Consider the following 22,164-nt stretch of genomic DNA (forward strand, 5'->3'; position numbering starts at 1 on the left):
CATTACTTAAGACCTTATACATTACAGAACTCATGACATGTTAAATGACATCATTGATGACATCAGTGATTATATATAAATAACAGCATTGTTAAAATTACTAATGAGATTGACCAATGATTCTGACCGCGTGATATAGGCATTGTGAATTAGTAACAAAACAATCTAAATTGATTAGACTCTTATAAACCTGTCTGTAAGCTTTCAAAAGATGCAAAAGAATTTGATATTTCAGAAATAATGCACTTATGGAGGATGGCATTGTCTCTTTACTAGTATTCACCCAAAGGATGGGTGCAGTGGGGGCGGGGGCAGGTCGCTTAAGGTGATTTGTCTGCTGGACATCACTGAACAATAATATAGTATATATATTATACCTAAAAATACTGTTTAAGTACACTTATTGTTATAAATTAACACCCCAGAAAATTGCAAATAATGGTTAGGAACCCAACCCCATAACATGTATACAACTGCCGCGCAAACCATAAATGACATCAAACACAATGTTCATGACCAAATCCTTAATGAAAGAGATGCAATTACAAAAGTTACAAGTAACCCTACAGGTGAGATTGTATATCGCATAACCCTTTCCAATTTGACAGAGATAATTATAAATGTACTGTCATTAACTGATTTGATTATATGTTGTTTTTTAGTTATATTTTATGTTATTTATCAGTCTAAATTGTGTGAGGTCATAAGCACTGCATTTGGTGGGCGGGTTATGGTTTGCCTAGCTATTATGAGAGTCATGGAATGTGCCGCTAATCATAACTTGCAAATTTCAGTACTGTTTCGTTTTTGATTGGTGATAACTGTGGTTTTTTGATCATACACCACATTGCAGTGTTCCCTTCACCCAGTTCAACATGGGCCACAACACCAGCAGCACAGGGCCTTTGGCTCCGAGCAGTGAAGTTAACTTCCGGACTAGGCACCAGGCCCTGCACCAGACCCTCAAAATGTGGTCTTCCCCCTCTCCCCCCACTGCGCATGGCATGTGGGCAAGCCCTCACACAGCACTTCATGGGCAGCAACTCCTGGTCCACATATCCCTGCAGGCCCTCATCTCCAGACCCTGCGTCCAACCCACTGTAGACAGCAAACCACCACTTTATCCTACTCACCACGGGTGGTCATCTTATCTACAGTAGTGCACAACATGGGTTGCCACAGGCCGGGACTGTGGCCAGGCCTTGCTCCCGCCCCACCATGTACAAACAAAATCCAATGTGTGGTAGTAGACCAAGCATAGCAATAGTGCACTGAATCATTTTTTCCATTCTCTATCACAGTTCCACAAATTCTATTCTGGATTTGTGAATTCTGAGGCACAGTAGGGCCCACAGATATCCAACATCCAGCATAGGATTTGTAAATTCCAGGACAAAATCCTTTTTATGATACTTATTTATTGCCAGGGCTCACCGTTCCTCCTTCTTTTACCCAACAGTGCTTAGTGTAGCTTGTTATGTAAAGACAGCTGCAACAACAATTTGTCCATGACAACTATTCAGAGTGCTGTACATTCTTGAAGCCGCTATGAATAAAGGGAGAAAAAGATTCCTAGTCTAATGGTTTACCTTTATTTTTTTTTTATTGGATTAGCACATTTTTAAAGGATTCACAAATCAACAGTACAGATAGCTCTAAGATTAAGTGCTTTTTAAATTGTCTCAAAAACTACTGAACGGATTTACAGCAAACCAAGCAACGGTAATTCCTTCAGTAAAGTTCTATTTAGACAGCAGGTCTGGTGTCATTCCTTCCAGCTGTTCTTTCTGTGTCAAGGAGCAAATAATCCTGTGGGATTTAAAATGAGAAGTATAACTTTTTTGATCTAGCCCCCCCATTTTTAAAACCCCTACTGGATGGAATCGCGCAAAACTTGCCCTGAGGAGCAAAGTAAATCTACTGGTTTTTGGTAACGTTTCGATTGAAAGTTTGACTTAACTAGAACTATAGAGGAGTTACTGCCACTTCTGTAATATATTATATATCACCCTTACATATGATGCAATGAAGGCTTTGTGTAATACTCTAAATCAAGGCTATGAAGACATACCCAGTGACGGACGGTGGTTAAATAATTGCCACCTTTGCACACATTTGCATTTTGTTGTTGTCCTGTTACAGTCAATTGTGGCATTTACTCTCCATGGAAGCGCTGTTAAGGCAGCGGCTCTGGTGGAACTATGGTGCATTCCAACATGACAGTACAGCAGCTGCCATGCTAATGACCTTTTCTGACAGCAGCACTTAATGGGCACCTAGCTGAACATCACACAGGTTGCCTAACTGAAAAAGTAAGGACAGTGTTAGCCAAGGTAAATGCATACGATAAGCCTTACCTTTTGTGTGTGTGTGTGTTCTTGTGTGGGTGAGAATGCCAGGGTTGCACCATGCCTGGGTGACATAAGTGGCCTAGCCTTGAGTGCTTATGCACCTCAAAGCCATAGTAATGAGGTAATGACAAGGAAAACCTGTGTTGCCCTTGAGACAATTTGGTGCTCCTGCACCCAAGGAGTGTATTTCAGTTCATCCATCTGCTGGATGCAAGGGCATCAGGAACTCTTGGCCCTATATCCAAGTCCCAGAATTCCTTATAGTTTCCCTTCTAGCTTGTAAGTTGTAACCTGGGCAAGAGGATGTGGGAGAATATCATGACACTCCATGAGGCACTCACAGGGAGGGGATAGGTGCTAGACCCACCTCTAGGGACAAGGACCCACACCAAGCTTGTTCAAAAAGTATGTTGGTGGCCTCCAATGTCTGAATCAGTCAGCAAAAAAGTGTGGAGGTTTGAGACAGATCTTCGTCACTCAAGAGCTGAGACTCCAGTACTGATCTGGCACCTATAATTGATTGGCACTATGAGACTGATATATCAACCCAAATGAGGAAAGGTTAGTGTTTGTTCACTGGTGGAGGTGAAGGAAGAGGTTCTTCCTTGAGCACAGCAGTATCTGAATTGGGCAGAAGGGAATTAGGCATCTTGACTTCGGTAGGAGCGGAGATGAGTTAGCAGGAACATTTGGCAATAGCATCTAAATATAGGCCGCATTATTAGGAATATTACAAGTTTTTTCTTTGTAATATAATTTGTACTCAATGAGACATCTTGTAAGTTGAAGTTTGCATTTTAGTTATCGCTGAATCCCTCTTGGTTGCAAGATCCCACACTAAGGATACGTCAGTTTCGAGGGGCTGCAGATGGCAATGTAAGGTCCTGCATTGCAATGGGGTTGTTTCGATGAGGATGTCGATGGAGCTTTTGATGCAAAGTCCTGCATTGCAGAGGCGTCACTCAGCTTCGGTTCCAAGATGCTGCAGGCTGCGATGCAAGGTCCTGCATCGAGCAGTGGCAGTAATGGAGGTGCAAGGAGATGCATTGTGCTGCTTTGGTTCTGCTCAAGAGACCACAGCTGGTCTAGCTGAGAACCTTCAGTCCTACTTCCAAATGTACAAGGCTGGGGTGGCACCACTTCTTCTTCTGGGTTGACACTGTGGGAAAGACTCACAGCAGACAGAGTCTGGGCGCTAGGTTCAAGGTGGTCGGAGCCTTTTCTGTCCCTGAGAGCCTGACCTGGGGGCAAGCCAACTAGTCCTTGGAGTCACTCTAGTGGTCCTGGGTTCAAGATGCAGGTCTAGTCCTCCTCACTCAGGCAGCAGAGTAGTAGTTTTTTTGCAGAGCAGCACAGCAGTCCTTTCATGTCTTCCACAGTTACAGAGGTGTACTGAAGAGTTGGGTCTGAGGAGCCACTATTTATACCTGGTGTTCACTTTGAAGTAGTGTTAAACCCTTTGTGAGTGTGTCGGGGATGGGCTTTGTGATGTGCAAGTGGGTGACGCAATAAGTGCTGCAGGCCCACCAGTAGCATTACATTTGCAGGCACCAGGGACATGTAGTGCCACTTTACTAGGGGCTTGCAAGTAAGTTAAATGTGTCAATTGGGTGTAAGTCAATGTTACCATCTTTTAGTGGGTGAGTGCACACACTTTAGCCAAAAGTGCACAGAGTCCTAAGGCCGACAAAAACAAGCAACAATTGAGGAGAAAGGCAAAAGGTTTGAGAGAAGACCACCCTAAGGCTGACCGGTCTAACACTTAGGAAAAAGCTTCTTAGATGTGATGTGGTTAGGCTGTGTAGGGGCTGTGGTGATGGATTTCTGGGTCTCACTTAGAATACCACCATTTTCCTATCCCTTAGACGTGCAGGGTTGCTTCTCTGTGGTCTGGGGTTAAGGGAGACAGAATGCTAAATTCTGGTTTCATGTAGGTGTACTCAACCCCTGAGCTCTGAAGGAACCACTAAAAGTTTGTTACTGGGGAAGTCGGAATTGCTATCTCACCTGGGGCATGACAACGAGATAGCAATAAAAACAATGCTTTCAAAATTTTAACTAGTGATCATATCACCTTGGGGAGATTTATGTGTAGCATGCTTGGGTAGTTCCATCATGACGGTCCACTACATATGAAGGATGTAACCTGCAGGATAACTTTCAGAAATATATTTGTCAAACTGCTTGCAGAACTGGGTTGTAAGCAATTATTAGGTATAAGCTAAATACATTCTGTCACATAAGATGCATTACACTTCTCCTAGCCAAGAATTTAGATTTTTTTTTTTTTTTGTACCCAGTTAAATGTTTTGGGTCATAATTGTATTTTTTTACAGGTCTGATTATTATGCATGCAACATTATTCCATTAGAATAGAGTGCTGTCCTTTTCCATTTCCAGTATGCACTTTTACTTTTTTTCATTAACTGAAAGCCAAGAAACTGTCCAGAAATTATTTCAATATTTTTATACATTATAGTGTGTCTTCTTTCTTAATATCTTAGCTAATGAGGTTGTGTTCGAGGTCGTAGATTTTGTTATTCTGAATAAGTGTATTAAATTGCATTTTGAAAGCTAGCAATAGTCACATGACAATTAAGTAGACATGAACGTGTAATATACAAAAGCATCAGACAAGAGAAGTTATTAACCTTTTTGTTTATAAGTAGTCAGTCATGTATTTTAGGACACGTATCTCAGTAATACATATGCATATTTACAATTGAAAATAAATGTGAGTGTAATGAATTTGCTTGCATAACCTTTTCAATATGTAATGAATTTCATTTTATGCTGTGATTGTGATATCACGTGGCATTTAATGCATTTGCATATGTATTACTGAGATACGAATACAATATGTATTGTACATACTACAAGATGGCGCTCATTCCAAATGCATCTTGCTGAGTCCCTTTTCAATTGTTACAGCACTTCCCTGATTGTTAAAAGATGGCGTGTGTGTCAGTAACACCGGGGAAGGCAGAACCGCCGAAACGCATTTGTTTCTGGAAGAATAAAAACACCTTCAAATGCCACTCGTGAGTGCTTATTTCCCATAAAGCAAAGGAAGCAGAGCTTGAAAATATATATGTATATATATATATATATATATATATATATATATATATATATATATAAGTCCAACGCCTCCTCCAACTCGGGAAAAAGCACAGCACACTCCGGAATTCGATGCAAGGACTTTATTGAGGTAAATTGCGCGTAGTGCAGCAGTCCCATCAAACGCTAAGGCAGACGCGTTTCAAGCCTCCAATGGCTCTCATCAGTGCCTGTTCATGGGTCTTCACGCTCTCTCTGATAGTCTACGAGGTGCAGGTGAGTTGAAAACCGCTCCCCTCTGTGATGTCATTACCTTCTCCTCCAATGGGTGACTCGCGTTTTCAATCTGCCTGGCTGAAGCATGCTGGTAAATGCAGTCCTGAGGGGTGTTCGTTCAGTAACTGAATCACTCCACCATCAAGTGTATGTATATATATATATCTATCTATCAGGAACTCCGCTACTGTCGCTTCTTGACAACGGATACGGACCACAGTTTGGTGCAGCAAATATATTTATTTCAAGATCACCTTGCCGCCATGACGCGTTTCAGCCCGACCATGGGCCTTGATCATATATATATATATATATATATATTCACTGAAAAAACCATAGGTTTCACACATGTTATAGTTAGCTGGACATTTTACTGATAAAAAACCAATGAAATTCCCCCGTTATAGTTACTGTAGGTAACTATAACTCACGTGACCGTAATCCTCTGCTGATGCTAATACTGGATTTAGACACTTATTTGCCCATGTCTTCTTCCATTAAATTTTAGCTATACATATATTACAAATATTTTTTTTTCATAAAGACACATATGTCATCAGCAGAGGATTACGGTCGCGTGAGTTATAGTTGCCTACAGTAACTATAACGGGGGAATTTCATAGGTTTTTTATCAGTAAAATGTCCAGCTAACTATAACATGTGTGAAACCTATGGTTTTTTCAGTGAATTTGCAAGGTTTTTTAAATGCTAATTCCTAACTATAACGTGTGTGAAACCTATGGTTTTTTCAGTGAATTTTTACGTTTTTTTAAATGCTAAGTTACTTTACGCCATTTGTGGCGTGCGCGCCCACTTAACGCAGTTCGTTCCGTGCGCGCACGGTGCGCTTCGCGCACCGCGTGCCCACGTTACGCTACATGGGCCATGAACGCACGATGCGCTTCGCGCACCGTGCGCACATGGAGGACATTTGATGAGCATCGTTGTGACAGGTAAAATATATGTTTGATTTAGCTCTTATAAGCCATGCACAAAAGGTGCCCTGCAGGCACCTTTTGTACACGGGGTGGGGAGAATGTGGATACTTTTTTTTTTTTTAAATATTTCTTACCGTACGCGTACGGTAAGCGTAATCGGCGAAATTATCGAAAAAATTAAATTTGCCTTTTTTCACTTGGGGGATCGTTGGGGACTCCCTCAACATGGCTAGGTGCTTGGGAGCTGTCTAAACAGCCCCTTTACATGTTTTTGGACTTTGTTTTTCAACCCCCTGTCAGAGTGCGAGAGAGAAAATGGCAGACGCCGCTTCCTGGTTTCGACCGATTCGAATGTTTACTAAGATCTAAGGGCCAATCAGAATCGCGCTCGCGCACGTCACCGTACGCGTACGGTAAGCGCACCGTAAGCGCACCGTAAGCGCACCGTAAGCTGCCACAGATATATATATTGATTTAAATGCTATTTTCTCAGGATCTACTGAACAGATTTCCACCAAACCTACAAAAGGCACTTCCTTGACCTGAGGACTACCTCTCTGCCAAATTTCAAGTAATTCTGTTCAGCCGTTCGGGCTGTAGCTGTGTCTAAAGGTCCTATGGAAAAATGCATGGGAAAAACGCGTTTTGGGACCCCCCTTTTATCTCAGCCCCCGCTTGACGAATCCCCCCGAGACTTTCAGGGTAGGAGCGGAGCATAGCGCTCCACCTATTTTGAAAAATTCGCGAGGATTCGTCAACCGGTGCCAAAGTTATTCAAAATAGAATGTTGCGGATTTCCTATGGAAACGTGGTCCTAACTATAACTATCTACTGGCGACCGCCAGTAGATAATATATATATATATCCATATATGGATTGGTCTAGCGGCTCCTATCCAAGGAGCCCATTGGTGGACAAAAATTTAAATAAAGTGACGCCAGTAATGTATGAAAATCGAGTCGCCTATGATTAAGGAAACCTATCCGAAACGCGTCAGGCGAGACTCGCGGTCGGAGTACTGACCTGACTTCTGGGAGAATTGCGGTCTCTCGAGTGCACTCTGCAGCACTGAGCACCATTGTTGAGATGTTACACACGCCGGCTCCGGGCGTGAGAGTTGCACCACTCTTGATGTGAAAGGGGCCACGGCGCCGAAATCATGAGGATGCCAGGTGTGGAGAGACCGATCCGTGGATGTGAAGCAGGACTGGCGCTCCACGGCCCATCCAGGGCCGCTTGACCAAGCCCAGTGGGGTGAGAGACAGACTGAGTGGCACTACAAATCCCAGAAGGCTCTGGGACTCCTATCCAAGGAGCCCATTGGTGGACAAAAATTTAAATAAAGTGACGCCAGTAATGTATGAAAATCGAGTCGCCTATGATTAAGGAAACCTATCCGAAATGCGTCAGGCGAGACTCGCGGTCGGAGTACTGACCTGACTTCTGGGAGAATTGCGGTCTCTCGAGTGCACTCTGCAGCACCGAGCACCATTGTTGAGATGTTACACACGCCGGCTCCGGGCGTGAGAGTTGCACCACCCTTGATGTGAAAGGGGCCACGGCGCCGAAATCATGAGGATGCCAGGTGTGGAGAGACCGATCCGTGGATGTGAAGCAGGACTGGCGCTCCACGGCCCATCCAGGGCCGCTTGACCAAGCCCAGTGGGGTGAGAGACAGACTGAGTGGCACTACAAATCCCAGAAGGCTCTGGAACTCCTATCCAAGGAGCCCATTGGTGGACAAAAATTTAAATAAAGTGACGCCAGTAATGTATGAAAATCGAGTCGCCTATGATTAAGGAAACCTATCCGAAACGCGTCAGGCGAGACTCGCGGTCGGAGTACTGACCTGACTTCTGGGAGAATTGCGGTCTCTCGAGTGCACTCTGCAGCACCGAGCACCATTGTTGAGATGTTACACACGCCGGCTCCGGGCGTGAGAGTTGCACCACCCTTGATGTGAAAGGGGCCACGGCGCCAAAATCATGAGGATGCCAGGTGTGGAGAGACCGATCCGTGGATGTGAAGCAGGACTGGCGCTCCACGGCCCATCCAGGGCCGCTTGACCAAGCCCAGTGGGGTGAGAGACAGACTGAGTGGCACTACAAATCCCAGAAGGCTCTGGGACTCCTATCCAAGGAGCCCATTGGTGGACAAAAATTTAAATAAAATGACGCCAGTAATGTATGAAAATCGAGTCGCCTATGATTAAGGAAACCTATCCGAAACGCGTCAGGCGAGACTCGCGGTCGGAGTACTGACCTGACTTCTGGGAGAATTGCGGTCTCTCGAGTGCACTCTGCAGCACCGAGCACCATTGTTGAGATGTTACACACGCCGGCTCCGGGCGTGAGAGTTGCACCACCCTTGATGTGAAAGGGGCCACGGCGCCGAAATCATGAGGATGCCAGGTGTGGAGAGACCGATCCGTGGATGTGAAGCAGGACTGGCGCTCCACGGCCCATCCAGGGCCGCTTGACCAAGCCCAGTGGGGTGAGAGACAGACTGAGTGGCACTACAAATCCCAGAAGGCTCTGGGACTCCTATCCAAGGAGCCCATTGGTGGACAAAAATTTAAATAAAGTGACGCCAGTAATGTATGAAAATCGAGTCGCCTATGATTAAGGAAACCTATCCGAAACGCGTCAGGCGAGACTCGCGGTCGGAGTACTGACCTGACTTCTGGGAGAATTGCGGTCTCTCGAGTGCACTCTGCAGCACCGAGCACCATTGTTGAGATGTTACACACGCCGGCTCCGGGCGTGAGAGTTGCACCACCCTTGATGTGAAAGGGGCCACGGCGCCGAAATCATGAGGATGCCAGGCGTGGAGAGACCGATCCGTGGATGTGAAGCAGGACTGGCGCTCCACGGCCCATCCAGGGCCGCTTGACCAAGCCCAGTGGGGTGAGAGACAGACTGAGTGGCACTACAAATCCCAGAAGGCTCTGGGACTCCTATCCAAGGAGCCCATTGGTGGACAAAAATTTAAATAAAGTGATGCCAGTAATGTATGAAAATCGAGTCGCATATGATTAAGGAAACCTATCCGAAACGCGTCAGGCGAGACTCGCGGTCGGAGTACTGACCTGACTTCTGGGAGAATTGCGGTCTCTCGAGTGCACTCTGCAGCACCGAGCACCATTGTTGAGATGTTACACACGCCGGCTCCGGGCGTGAGAGTTGCACCACCCTTGATGTGAAAGGGGCCACGGCACCGAAATCATGAGGATGCCAGGTGTGGAGAGACCGATCCGTGGATGTGAAGCAGGACTGGCGCTCCACGGCCCATCCAGGGCCGCTTGACCAAGCCCAGTGGGGTGAGAGACAGACTGAGTGGCACTACAAATCCCAGAAGGCTCTGGGACTCCTATCCAAGGAGCCCATTGGTGGACAAAAATTTAAATAAAGTGACGCCAGTAATGTATGAAAATCGAGTCGCCTATGATTAAGGAAACCTATCCGAAACGCGTCAGGCGAGACTCGCGGTCGGAGTACTGACCTGACTTCTGGGAGAATTGCGGTCTCTCGAGTGCACTCTGCAGCACCGAGCACCATTGTTGAGATATATATATATATATATCACAACAAAGGAAACAGGCCACTCGGGGAAACCAATCGGGAGCCGTTTATTCAGACCAAACAGCATTATGCATTTCGGCAAGATTAGCCTTCCTCAGATGCTGCTAGAAACAGGTTGAAACTCCACCCACGCCTTTTGAAGTGTCCTGCCTTGTCATCATTGGATGGTAAGTTCCCTCCCCAGATTACATGTTCGTTCACCCAAAGTAGTCCAAGGTGAACTACACTTCACAGAAAGCACCGCTCCCCGGTGGGTGAACGTGGAGAAGGAATCACTGGTCTGGACAAAAACGTGGTAATAAGCATCGAGTGACCCAAAAAAATAGTGTCCTCAGGCTCCCTTGGGTCCCCTTAATGCTCCAGCACCAAGTACGAGTCCCAGCCGGGCTGTAAGTCATCAATGCAGTGATTGCAGTGCCTCGTGCAGTCACGAGCTGCACCTGGCAGCAGTCCATAGCTGAAACAATACCCGGGGCCGGCAGGAGTTTATTCCGATACCTCGGAGGAAAGAAAAAAGCTGCAAAGCTGGTGCCAGCATCTCTCCTGCCACTTAGTAGAGCGGGGCCTCTTGTACACCTCTGGCTGGTGCACCAATTGAATCACAACGAAACACCCCTCCGGTTGGAAAGGAAAGAGGCCACTCGAGGAAACCAATCGGGAACCATTTATTCAGACCAAACAGCATTATGCATTTCAGCAAGATTAGCCTTCCTCAGATGCTGCTACAAACAGTTTGAAACTCCACCCACACCTTTTGAAGTGTCCTGCATATATAACCACTGCTCTTTCAGTAAAAAGATGCTTCCCCGTGCCTTTCTCTATCTAGGTAATTTCTTTTGCGATTGCACTGTTTAAATACATGTTCATAAATAAATATGGAAGACATACTCGGCCTATTGTTCTTAGCAACTGTTGCGTCATAATAAAGATAATATTCTGAAAATGTCAAGAGTTGCACTGTGAGTATGCAAAATGCAAAATGTTAATAGGGCAATCTCAAAGTTTTCTCCAAGTGGAGTAGACATGACAGGTCCTCAAAAAAACACATTCCGCACCTTCGGCCGATGCTGTGAGGTGCCCTGCTCCATATTTCTCCAAAATGTTTTAGCTGAGGCGGGCTTCCTCCTCGAGCCTCGTGGTCCCCACCACATGAGCCTTCCCCCTCTTGGTATTGGGCCACCAATCCCACCTCATCCCGCTCTCTTCTCTGTTGCTCCCTTCATAAAGGATTGATATTATAGGCTCTGGCAGACACTGGGCATTGACAAGATGACCTCAGCACTTCACGGCGAAGACCACATATTCGCAAAGGCGTGGGACCCGCTGCCGCAGTTCTTTACCAAAGCTGATAGAGCATTGACATGCCCGAAATTGGTTAGCACTCTGCAGCTAGTAGAGATATAAGTAAAACCCAAATGGAAAAAGTACCATGAACAAACTATTCACCTATTTATGAACATGCCACACTTTCACGATAGAAGGTTATTATGCCACTATCAGTACATTTGTTTATTTTTCTCTCTGTTATGTTGCTATCTTTCCAAAAGGCAATACAATGATTCAAAGCAGATATATGAACAGGAGGCAGCTTTCTTTAACTACATTTTACGCCCATTACTTGATTTGTATGGAAAATGCTCTCATATCCTTGATTCCAATAAAGCCATATCTATTATGTGTACTTTTTGTATTTGGTAAAAAATAGTAATAAATGAAAAAAGAATCTGCAAAGTATCCGAACCTCTTTAAAAGGTGCAAAAGGGTATCAAGGAGCCCTAAAACAACTTGCTTTCATGAAATAGATTTGTAGTCAGTCAGCCGCATGGTATCATGATGCCTGCATTAGTCGTCGGCTGCTATAATGCTGTAAGCGGCTTCCGTTATCGGAGCACACCTGGACAAAGAGAAGTAATCAATTCAGCTGTCTAGAGATATTTTTCCCCCCAGTGCTATGTTTTCTGGAAAACATGGGTTGGATTTGTAAATATTTGTACCACAGTAACTGGAAGATAGTCAACATGCTCTAGAAATCAGGATAGTCCAATAATTCCTCTCTTTGACTAAATGCTAATGTGTGTTGTAGGAAGCTGGCTCTCTATGTAGTGTACAAAAAAGAAGTACACCGTGCAGAGAGTCCAGAGAATTCCCAAGTGGTACACAGAGGTAAAAGCAGATAATTATTTTTGTGGTAGTGTGGGCAAGCAGTTAGGCTTATCAGAGGTTAGTGCTAAGCATTTGTTGTACTCACAGAGGCAATAAATGACACACACACTCAAGAATAAATCCGAGACCAGTTTGTAAAAAGAAAGTCAATTTTTTGTATGAAAATACTTACCCTAGAACTGACACAGTTATCAATTTAAATAATCAATTTAAATCGTCAAAGTAAAGCAGACTGTTCTGCATTAAGTAAAGCAGACTGTTCTGCATTAAGTAAAGCAGACTGTTCTGCGTTAAGTAAAGCAGGCTGATCTGCATTAAGTAAAGCAGACTGTTCTGCATTCAGTAAAACAGGCTGATCTGCATTAAAGCAGGTGTTGAAATCCTACTCAAATCCTGCACTTACCTTTTACTTTTAACTCAGTCTTGCTGATGATCCTGTAAAAGCGTGAGCGAATACCAAACGGGTGTCTGAACATTATTGATAATTTGATCTAAGTATGTTATTTGATAATAGTCTAACGCATTAATATTTATATTAATCTGCACACGTAACATATAATACACTGGCTTTCATTCACATGGGCAGGTAAACACAGACATGCCAATATGCACAGAGAAATATACATGTACAGACACCAGCACAGGCAGACACAGGCAAATACATGAATAGACTTGTTCCCAAACTCTCCTTTGAGAGTTGAGTGTCCTGTGGGAGAAAAGCAAAGTCAACTGTATCAAGCAGTAAAGGCTTTAACATGAAAGTGCATGGCTCAAAGTGGAACAAGATAAAATTCAAAACAAGGTTGCTAGAACCATCACTGAATAGGTCAAAATACAGTAATGTGGTCTGCTAAAACACTAAGCATGACAAAAAGAATAAGGAAAGACATTTCTGCATGTGCTTGTTTCATTCTAAATTGATATGATTTGTTCATTAAAAATCAATCTCCTTTCTCCCCACCTTAACCTCCTGTATAGCTGTGTGGTGCAACCATTAGGGTTTGGGGATTCCTACTGGTTGAAGCCAAGGTGATCTGAAGACAACGTCCTTGATGGTGGCTAGCTAGGGCAGGACTGAATAATGAATTCTTCAGTGTATGAATGCGTATGCTAAATGATCCTGCTGCCCATATACCCCCATTTTAGTTCATAGTACACCGTCAAACTGAGGGTGGCTGCTTAGTTAGATGAATACGTGATTTTGAGAGTGTTGGGCACACATGGCTTTCGTATATTTTTTGATATACACGTTGGTGAGAGAATACGGAGTTATAATGTATCTGGTGCTGGTTATAGAAAACATAGAACTGTTTATCCTATTGTGGTTCTAGAGGTTCACATTAGGTGGAGCCATGGTGGTCTACTGTATGGAAAGGCACATGTTTTATTTTTCTCACATAGTTGGGAAAATCAGAAAGAGTTAGCCTACAGGAGTTAGAGGAAATGCCTTCAATTTTGCCTGGTTTTGCTAGGCATCGTGTAAAACTACTCTTCTGCCTTTAGAGGACCAACTTCTGCTCCTGGATGTCTTTTGTTGGGACATTGTGGAGCAGGTAATGAAGAATGAGAAGGCTGTCCCCTTCTCTAATTACTGGCTGGTGAAGGGAATGGTCCATAGGTGGAAACATTGTCATGATCGTACCATGCAAGGTGTGAGTTGATAGGCCTGATCACTTGGGCATTTGCTTGGGAAAGTGGGCAGAGCACAAAGCAAGGGACTAGACCCATCTTTATGCTGGCAATAGACCAATATGACTTCAGAGTCCCTGGCTGTAGCATCTCTAGTTTCCTTCTTCCCTTCTGGTAAAAAGTGTTGACACTTCCTCTCTTTAAACTAGGAGAGCTACAATTGTTGAAATAGGAATGTGCAAGGTTGAGGGTCTTTAGCCTTCACAACTATGCATACTATTTTGTGTTGTTTTAGTCGGTCTTTCATATTAGTGTAATGATGAATGTATGTGTTTTCTGTAATATGCTAGTGCTCTGTGGGGAGAAAAACATATAGAGAAAAATATTGCAAATGGTAATTATATCCTTAGAAGTCATTAAGAAAAGATAAACAAATTCAGTAAATATAAAATACACACACTCATCTGTGTCAGAGGTTGTTGTTTGTTTACCTTACCTCAGTCTCCGGTATCTTTGTAGTATCCTCAACTGTTTATGTAATTAAGTCAGGTTCACCAATGAGTAGCCCATGAGCTACTGGTAGCTCGCCAGCTACCTCTATGTAGCTCTCCTGCGTGCAGCCCAGTCTACTAAATAAGAAGGTATTAGTTGGTTGAATTTATATATGTATACCAAAATGTAAGACAATAATGTGTTTATTTTGAGAAACAGATTAGCTGGTGTTTGAAGAAAAATGACTGGATTTTCAAAATATATTTAAAACTATTATATTGGTGATAAATCATGGGGCTTGGGAGACTTATTAATATTTTTACCTTTGGGTCAGGGACATTGCAGCTATGGTTGCTATGCATTACTCACCAAGAGGCATTCCATATCAACACAGACTTGTATACATTACTGCTTTCAACCATGCGTTAGGAACTGAGGTGATCACTGCTAGTAAGCTTGCTAATTGTGTCCATTAATGTAATCTTGTCTGATGTTGTCAGTGTTACAACATTTATTTTACTAGTAGCTTGGGATGATTTTTATTTATCATAAGTTGCTCTTATTGTAGAAGTTGTTAGAGACCCCCTGGTGTAAGTGAAGTTTCCTCTACCTGACAACCCTATCAACGGCAAAAGCAAACACTTCCCTCCACTGTTTTCACAAAATCCCAGCCCACCAGCTGCACCTTTCAAGCTGGTTGGAGTTTTATGGCCAAGGGTGCTATGAGTGAACATGCCTGTAGGAGCATAGGAAGTGTGATTGTACAGTCGGGGCATGCATGTTAGATTTATCATCATAGTTCATTTGTGTTCCACACAAGATGATACAGTTCTGCATGATTGCCCATATTTTGCATGCTTGTGCTTATAGCGATTTATTTTTCCCCCAACATCCAATACACAAGAAAGTGATTCTGTTTTATAGTCAACATCCTTAAGATGTAGCCTGATCCAAGTAATAACAGTTTTGTCAGCAAACCTATAGACAGAGTAATGTGTGTTTTATGGCTTTTCTGGCTAAACATGTTCTGTTCAAAATTCCCTCTTTGTTGCTGAAGTGTGGTTCTGTGGAAACATGTAATTTACAGATGGTGATGGATGTCAGTCTATTGATGCAAAGTGACTGTATAATATATGACACCTCACTCATCACCCTTTACAAAACAGCAAACAACATTATAGAAACAATTCACAGTGGAGATAGATGACAATATTTACATTGCACAAATAGGAAAATCAAAAGAGAACTAATACAACTATCTACTAACATATTCATCAAGGTATTGGGGGTGTTTATGTACTGTACTAATTCTGTTCTCTGTCACACAAACCTTAGTATGCAAGTTTGCTCTTTTGGAGACAGCATCAGAGGCATCAGAATTTCCTCTTAAATGGACCGTTATCCAAGAGACTGGACCTTGGAAAACTGTCCCTCTTAAAAATATCCTCCAGAAATTTAGTAATTCATGAGGATGTATTGTCTGTTACACATGAAACCTCTACCCATACAGGTCAAGCAATACAATGAGATAAGGTGTCTATGTTCACCCCCAATAGGACCAATTATGTGAATGTCAACCTCATACCATGGATGATCAGGAAGTACCCTACAAACCACAAACTATTTATACATTCTAAGCATTCTCTGACAAACCTTTCCACACCAATGCCCCCCCCCCCGCCCCCCCCCCGGCCACAATTACAAGCTCCTAATCTCGCCTTGGTCTTGACTATAACCATGTGACCTAAGTAAGCCTATGCCACCAACCTACCTCTCAAACTTACAGGGGGAAGCAACCTTGTACTCCTTAACAGCATACCTCTGTCAAGGGACAACTCACCTTTTATCGTAGATCATGATTGGGTCAACAATCCAACCTAATAAGATTGAGAAGCTCTTATCACTTTCAAGAGAACCTAATCTTTTGCCAACTCTTTTTTCCACACATCTTCAGCTATAACTCCTTGTCTTCTTCCAAGAAATCTTCTTGAATCTCATCACTGCCAAAACTATTAAATAATGACATAAACAATCTGCTGATATATTTAAGACACCAGGATTATACCCCACTTTAAAACAATTTTCCAGTAAAGCAATGGCCCATCTCCTTATCCTTTATGAAATGGAATCAAGACCCTTTTTCATAAATAAACACATTTAAAGACTTATGATCTGAGCAAACCTTAAAAATAGTTTTTCAAACAAGATTTTTAAATTATTTTACGGCTCAACATATTGCCAATTAATCTTTTTCAGTTACGGAGTAGTTAATCTCTGAACCTTACAAACCCTTGGAGGCACATGCAATCAAACATTCAACTCCATGTCTGTTCTGTAATAAGACCACTCCTAATCCTTTAGAGTTGGCATCAGTGACAATAGTGGTCTCTTCAACTGGAACAAAAGCCTGTAAACATGGTGCATCTTTTAATTCAGTCTTCAACTACTCAAATTCCTCTTGTCATGCCTGGTCCCAATTACATTCCACATTTTTTCCCAGAAGAGCTCTTAACAGCGCCGTTCTGTCAGCATAATTCTTTATGAATTTTCCATAATATTCAATCATGCCCAAGAAAGATACTAACTCCTCCTGAGAGCAAGGCTCTTTCAGCTCTGCTGCTACATACGCCAATCCTTTAACATTCACATTTGCCCCTTTCTGTGAGATATTATGTCCCAGGTAACGTGCCTCACAACACTCCAAACTTAAGCTTATCTTCCCCGAGAGTCAAGCACACCTCGATAAGTCTTTTCAAAACTGTACACACTCAGCCATCTTGTTCTTCCATGATGCTGCAAAGGTTTAAGACATTGCATGTTACACCACAAACTCAGTTCAACACCTTGGCCATTACACATTGTAATACTGGAGCTGCAGAAACAAGTCCAAAAGGCATCCTCTTAAACTTCTAAGCCACCATGGGTGCAATGAAAGAAGTGAGTTCTTTTTAGCAAAAATCCAACTCTAACTGGTGATATGCCACAGTCAGGTCAAGTGTGGTTAAATGTTTTGCCTCTGCCTAAATTAATATTAACTTATCAATGTTAGGTAGGGGATGCCTATTCACAATAACTCTCTGTTAAGAGCTCTAAGATGCACACATAAACAAATGTGGTGACAGCTAAAGGGGCCAATCCTTCAGTGGCTTCAAGTGCTTCAGTCACTCTGAAGTACATACATTTCTGTAGTTCAATGGCAAATTTATCTTGAATCCTGGATGGTACTCTGCTAAACATAGCTGTCCCGGGTACAGCCCCTTGCTTGATCCTTAAGTGATGCTTGTGAGGCATCGTAATTTATCAACAGACAATTGCTGATACGCCTTCTCAGAGTCAACCGACAGGGATTCTATCTATTGTGCCTGTGCCTGGGGACTGGCATTGGGATTCAAGGTAACTCCCAGCCTTTTCAGGTGTGGAGCATCTCTACTTTCTAAACCCAGATTTTTACCATCATTGTATTTACTGCCCAACTCCATACATGCATTAAGGAAGCCTAGCATCTTTATGGGTTGACCACTATGCTCCCCAGGCCGAACATTCATGGCACTCAGTTTAATGTTATTAACAAACTCTTGACCATATGTCACTGTTTAGATTATAGTCAAATGAGTGCATGTTGTAAACCTCATAAGGAATGCCACACGATCCACTTTTACCACATTGGTAGAATCATCATCACTTTGGCTCCTGATATAAAAAGAATTCCTGAGAGACCTCCTTTACCTCCTTCTTTCTCTCTTTTTTCACTTTGTTTATACAGTATTTACCAAAATAACCTTTCCTTATATAACCATTGCAATAGATATCAAGAGCACTTTGTGAATTGGCTCTGTGATCATTCTTATGACATTTATAAACCTCATCGAAGAACTTGTTCAGTGCTTCCCTCGTGTCATCCTTGCATTTTACTTCCCAAACACCTGCTTCCACCTTTTCAGATTTGGCATGATGTTTGTTCTTCTCACTACTAAATTCACTGACACACTTTAACATGTACTCAACCCTTTTTGCTATAATGACAACTTCATCTAATGAATCTATATGCCATCATTCTTTGATCATCTTATCACTCACACACTTGAGACCAAACTGATCTTGTATTCCCTCATCTGTTGCAGCTCTTAATATGCATACACATAGCTGCCTCCTTCCTTCGACTAGTAATACAGTCCTTTACTGTTTACTCTTTACCTTGTTCCCTCAAGCCAAAATGGTACCATTCTATAATGGTACTAATTTTTGGATTGTAATATCTGTAACGTTGATGAAAACAAGCCTCATAATGATTAAGGTTTCTTTGTTCCTTCATACTTAACTCTGTCTTGACCCTTGCATCATAGACAATGCATCTACAATGACGTTCTCTGCTCTGCACTGAGATTTGTGCCACACTACCCTAGCATAGTGCCCAAACATCTTCTTACACTTGCTTTATCTTATGGACACACACCAGGGCTGTTTACATTCTGCAAAATTACCAAGCAACCAGAATAAATACATTGAAGAGATACGAAAAAACACTAAATTTACATAACTAACACTGATATAAACCCATCAGAATAGGTCACTGCTGGAACTAAGAGAAACTAAGAATAGAAATACTATACATAGGGCTATGTGCAAATACCTTGATTAAGCCACTAACCCTACAATAGAGCTCTTCCTGTTCAACGATACAGGCTGATAATCCCTAGAACACAGTACCCATTTGGAAGCATGGCAGTTATTGGTAATAGGCTAAATATCCCCTTAAAGTATGCCTGTCACTGGTGCAATCAGTCAAAAGAATCTTCAAACAGGTGTGCCTGTCACCATTATCCAAAACAATCTGAAGTCCTTTCGTAATAATGGTGTGCTGGCACCATGCAAGACAGGCAGTATAATGAAATGAAATGAAATGAAAATGTATAAAGCGTGGCACATACCCAGAGGTGTCTAGGTGCTACCTTCAGACACAGAAGACTGTATGGAATTAGCAGAGGATCAGCATCTCAATAGGCAGACTTTTAAGCCCTTTCTAAATCTAAACAGATTGGTTTACTTCTTAAGTGGAGGTGGCATAGAATTCCAGAGTGGTCGCCGTCATAGCGTCAAAAATCCTGCCGCCCCCATCTCACTGTTCTAGCTCTGGGAATGACAAGGTTACCACTGGCAGCTGATGTGGGGGATCTTAGCGAGAATGTAGGGCTTAAGATGTAGTGATAGCCATGCAGACCATGCAGAGATTTCAATGGTATGCATAGGGCCTTAAATTGGATGTGTTTTACAATTGGCAACCAATGCAGTGGCATCAGGGCTTTAGAGGTGGATTCATATCTTGCAATCCCTGTGAGTAGTCGTGCTGCAGCATTTTGTGCTATCTGGAGTTTATTGATGAAGCGCTTTTGTGTGCTGGTGAACAGAGCGTTACAGTAGTCAATTTTAAACGATAGAAGTGGAGGGGCTACTGTTTTTTGCAGATGAGAAGGAATAAAAAAGAGTATCTTCCTTAAAACATTTGAGGATAAAGAAACATGATGAGGTAATATGACCTTCAAATGACAATTTGGTGTCGAATAGCACTCCTAGACGCCACAACTGCTTTACCTTGTTTCTGGAGAAACATTAACATCGAAGAGGATGAGGAAAACAAACCTAAACATAGCCGTTAAGTTATCCACTAAGGTTGGGCCCAAGCTCTCCAAACTGCTGCATACATCACTTGATGTTGTCTCAACAGCCAGTGTTAATTCTGAAACGTGAGCTTTAGACTTTCCCAAACAGTTGCCTCCTAACCACATTACTTCTTTTCGAAAGTCAGAGTGTGTGTTTTCCACCAAGGCTTTGCCAAACTCGTAAGATGGCACCACAGACCCATACTGCATTCTCCCAGCAGTAGATAGGACACGTAATACAACTCAGACCTCCGACTCTCCCTCCTTCAATGGCACAGGTGAATACTGCTGGTACACAAATGCATTCCACAAACGATGAAGGCATAGCCCTCTGGATGCTTCGCAATTGTTTCCTACATAAGAAAATAACAGTGAGAAACACCGTTTTCCAAATAAACGTGATAAGGAAATTAGATCCAGGACAGCTGAGCAACCCATCTAAAAAGGTCTCTGGACATTTCCATCTTGTGGTGATCATTCACTAAAACTCATCACAGTATAACGAAGTGGTCCTGATTGAAGAAGACACACCATCAGGTAGAAGTAAGTCCTATGCACTTTGATAAACACCTAAGCCATCAACTGAAAACAACTGTCAATCTCAAGGCTCTAATTCTACACACGATCGTCTGGCATTCCACCCTTCAATACAGATGATGCGCAGGTGACTGTATAATACAAGACACCACAGAAACATTGACATTTCTACTAGCACATATAATTGCTTTCTTAACTCAAAACCTCTGACCATCGAGAGGTATACAAGATGCATATGGAGTTGCAATGTGCTGCTCACCCGCACAAAGATCGACCCAGGGCAGCATAGAATTTCACAAACAAAAGTGGATTTCCAAAAATGCCAGGTGTTACACTAGCACAATTTAGTAGTGCTACTGAGAAGAATAGACAATCCAATCCATTTAAAAAGGAGAAATAAACGCACTCCTGTGCTGAAACACGCAAAGCACAATTGAGAGCAAAATATATATGTTTTCAGCATCTAGTTACACCACTTTGATTGCTTGCAGGGCAAGTTATTATATTACAGAAGGGATCTCAAAGTCTGTCCTGAAATACTAAATGAGACACAACTGTTTTAGTTTATTTACCAATAAAATAAAAGAGGAGGAATTCCCTTTGTTTCTAGACATTTTAAAAGTACACAAATTGCACGGTGCAAACAAGTCACTGACTGAAGCTTGAAGCTTCAGGGGTGCATTGCTCCATCCAGAGCCAGCTCATGGTCTTCTGTCATCGAGCTATGTATCATAGCAAGGGCTGCACAATGTGATGCTGGTCGAGGGAATCCTGCACCTGCCTAGGTGAGTTATCAGACACTGTTTCCACTCTCTTTCTTTTCACTTAGGCTCCATTTAATTGAGAAGCAGCAGTCTGTCAGAGTCTACAGCGACAGAGGTGCACAGGCATGTATTCTAGTTGTGAGATCCTGCAGAACAACCAGTAGTGCTTGTGAGAAGTTGGCCTGGTGTATGCTGCTCACTAATTCTAGTGATCACCTTGTACCATGCCAAACAACCCTTATGGTGGTGGTTGAAGTCAACCTTGATAGACCAGCTATCCTAGTGGTAGCGTGGACAGTGCAGTCTGCAGGCTAAACTCTTGAGGGCATGTGAAGCCAGCTGTTTTACCATATGTAACCTCCTTGAATACCAAATGAAAGGACACCACACAGATATATATTCAAAATATATATGTATTTATTTACTAAAAGTATCCCCTATACTCTTTATGAGCACAGAAGCACATTCGTTAAAACAAGACAGTGATTATATATACAAAAGTTGCACAATTATGGATGGGCCCTGGTGGCCAGCTAAACTATATACTAAAATAGTGGTATAAGAACCACGAATAGCAAGGAAGGAAGGCCTAGGGCCTTGGGAATCGCTGGGACGACAAGGAGCTAACTGTAGTTAGTGACCAGGAGGCCCACAGGATGCATGTGCAGTGTGAAAAGTTACACGCGTGCACCTGTTGATTTCAATGGGTGCGTAAA

The 22,164-nt window shown here is 42.8% G+C and overlaps 1 protein-coding gene across 1 annotated transcript in view; it reads left to right on the forward strand.

Moving 5' to 3' along the window:
* Positions 1-22,164, forward strand: part of LOC146810798 (gamma-aminobutyric acid receptor subunit alpha-1) — a 419,681-nt gene that overhangs the window by 310,639 nt on the left and 86,878 nt on the right. The gene's annotated exons all lie outside the window — the stretch shown is intronic.

The sequence above is a fragment of the Triturus cristatus genome, chromosome 7 (genome assembly GCF_964204655.1).
Source record: "Triturus cristatus chromosome 7, aTriCri1.1, whole genome shotgun sequence".
Taxonomy (NCBI): Eukaryota; Metazoa; Chordata; class Amphibia; order Caudata; family Salamandridae; genus Triturus; species Triturus cristatus.